Genomic DNA, 3,463 nt, shown 5'->3' with positions numbered 1-3,463 from the left:
GGAAACTCGTCTGTTACAAAGGGATTTCATTTTTTTGAACTTATTTGAACTCCATAGTTTTTCTATGTTCAAAATGCACCATTCAAAGCCACATCATCAATTTACAACCCTTTCCGACTTCATTTGTTATTTTTCATGCATTTACTGATTATTTTGAGCTATAAGACCATGAAATTGAAAAGCATTTGAAATGAACTCTGAAAAGGTTCCAAGTTGGCATGGTATCATTATTTCACCCACATAGAATGTGCAAGAAAGCACAGAGGCTTGCGGCAAAAACTGGATGCACTTCGTGTACAAAACAGACAATCTCCTTCGAAGTATCAGGGTTTCATACGGAAACTCGTCTGTTACAAAGGGATTTCATTTTTTTGAACTTATTTGAACTCCATACTTTTTCTATGTTCAAAAGGCACCATTCAAAGCAACATCATCAATTTACAACCCTTTCCAACTTCATTTGTTATTTTGCATGCATCTACTGATTATTTTGAGCTATAAGACCATCAAATTGAAAAAGCATTTGAAATGAGCTCTGAAAAGGTTCCAAATTGTCATGGTATCATCATTTCACCCACATAGCATGTGCAAGAAAGTACAGAGGCTTATAGAAAAAACTGGATGCACTTCGTGTACAAAACAGACAATCTCCTCCAAAGTATTAGGGTTTCATACAGAAACTCGTCTGTTACAAAGGGATTTCATATTTTTGAACTTATTTGAACTCCATAGTTTTTCTATGTTCAAAATGCACCATTCAAAGCCACATCATCAATTTACAACCCTTTCCGACTTCATTTGTTATTTTTTATGCATTTACTGATTATTTTGAGCTATAAGACAATGAAATTGAAAAGCATTTGAAATGAACTCTGAAAAGGTTCCAAGTTAGCATGGTATCATCATTTCACCCACATAGCATGTGCAAGAAAGTACAGAGGCTTATGGCAAAAACTGGATGCACTTCGTGTACAAAACAGACAATCTTCTTCGAAGTATGAGGGTTTCATACGGAAACTCGTCTGTTACAAAGGGATTTCATTTTTTTGAACTTATTTGCACTCCATAGTTTTTATATGTTCATATTGCACGATTCAAAGCCGTATCATCAATTTACAACCCTTTCCGACTTCATTTGTTATTTTTCGTGAATTTACTGACTATTTTGAGCTATAAGACCATGAAATTGAAAAGCATTTGAAATGAACTCTGAAAAGCTTCCAAGTTGGCATGGTATCATCATTTCACCCACATAGCATGTGCAAGAAAGTACAGAGGCTTACGGCAAAAACTGGATGCACTTCATGTACAAAACAGACAATCTCCTTCGAAGTATTAGGGTTTCATACGGAAATTCATCTGTTACACAGGGATTTCATTTTTTTGAACTTATTCGAACTCCATAGTTTTTCTATGTTCAAACTGCACCATTCAAAGCCACAACATCAATTTACAACCCTTTCCGACTTCATTTGTTATTTTTCAAGCATTTACTGATTATTTTGAGCTATAAGACCATGAAATTGAAAAGCATTTGACATGAAATTTGAAAAGGTTCCAAGTTGGCATGGTATCATCATTTCACCCACATAGAATGTGCAAGAAAGTACAGAGGCTTATGGCAAAAACTGGATGCACTTCGTGTACAAAACAGACAATCTCCTTCGAAGTATCAGGGTTTCATATGGAAACTCGTCTGTTACAAAGGGATTCCATTTTTTGAACTTATTTGAACTCCATAGTTTTTATATGTTCAAAATGCACCATTCAAAGTCGTATTATCAATTTACAACCCTTTCCGACTTCATTTGTTATTTTTCGTGCATTTACTGATTATTTTGAGCTATAAGACCATCAAATTGAAAAGCATTTGAAATGAACTCTGAAAAGGTTCCAAGTTGGCATGGTATCATCATTTCACCCACATAGCATTTGCAAGAAAGTACAGAGGCTTACGGAAAAAACTGGATGCACTTCGTGTATGTGACGCCCCCGATTCAATCGTACACTAATCATGCACGCAAATGTGTACGATCAAGATCAGGGACTCACGGGAAGATATCACAACACAACTCTAAAAATAAAATAAGTCATACAAGCATCATAATACAAGCCAGGGGCCTCGAGGGCTCGAATACAAGTGCTCGATCATAGACGAGTCAGCGGAAGCAACAATATCTGAGTACAGACATAAGTTAAACAAGTTGCCTTAAGAAGGCTAGCACAAACTGGGATACAGATCGAAAGAGGCGCAGGCCTCCTGCCTGGGATCCTCCTAAACTACTCCAGGTCGTCGTCAGCGGGCAACACGTAGTAGTAGGCACCTCCAGTGTAGTAGGGGTCGTCGTCGACGGTGGCGTCTGGCTCCTGGACTCCAGCACCTGGTTGCGACAACCAGAAAGAAAGGAAAAGGGGAGAAAAGGGGGAGAAAGCAACCGTGAGTACTCATCCAAAGTACTCGCAAGCAAGGAACTACACTACATATGCATGGGTATATGTGTAAAGGGCCATATCAGTGGACTGAACTGCAGAATGCCAGAATAAGAGGGGGATAGCTAGTCTTATCGAAGACTACGCTTCGGGTCACCTTCGTCTTGCAACAGGTATAAGAGAGTAGATTGAAGTCCTCCAAGTAGCATCTCCAAGTAGCATCTCATAGCATAATCCTACCCGGCGATCCCCTCCTCATATCCCTGAGGTAGAGCGACCACCGGTTGTATCTGGCACTTGGAAGGGTGTGTTTTATTAAGTATCCGGTTCTAGTTGTCATAAGGTCAAGGTACAACTCCAAGTCGTCCTGTTACCGAAGATCACGGCTATTCGAATAGATTAACTTCCCTGCAGGGGTGCACCACATAACCCAACACGCTTGATCCCATTTGGCCGGACACACTTTCCTGGGTCATGCCCGGCCGCGGAAGATCAACACGTCGCAGCCCCACCTAGGCAAAACAGAGAGGCCAGCACGCCGGTCTAAACCTAAGCGCGCAGGGGTCTGGGCCCATCGCCCTGAGCACACCTGCACGTTGCGTGGGCGACCGAAAGCAGACCTAGCCTAGTGGCGTTCCAGTCCAATTCGGCGCGCGCCGCTCCGTCGCTGACGTCTGAAGTGCTTCGGCTGATACCACAACGTCGGGATACCCATAACTACTCCCACGTAGATGGTTAGTGCGTATAGGCTCGTAGCCAGACTCAGATCAAATACCAAGATCTCGTTAAGCGTGTTAAGTGTCCGCGAACGCCGAACAGGGCCAGGCCCACCTCTCTCCTAGGCGGTCTCAACCTGCCCTGTCGCTCCGCCACAAAGATCCACACAGAGGGCCGTCGGGACAAAGGTCCTTTCAGCCCCCAATCCGTGAATCACTCGCGGGTACTCTTCGAGATGACCCGACTTTAGTCACCAACTGTATAGCATGTATGTATAGTATATACCCGTGATCACCTCCCAGGTGATCACGGCCCG

This window comes from Triticum aestivum, chromosome 4A (genome assembly GCF_018294505.1).
Source record: "Triticum aestivum cultivar Chinese Spring chromosome 4A, IWGSC CS RefSeq v2.1, whole genome shotgun sequence".
NCBI lineage: Eukaryota > Viridiplantae > Streptophyta > Magnoliopsida > Poales > Poaceae > Triticum > Triticum aestivum.
This window is presented reverse-complemented; position numbering follows the sequence as displayed.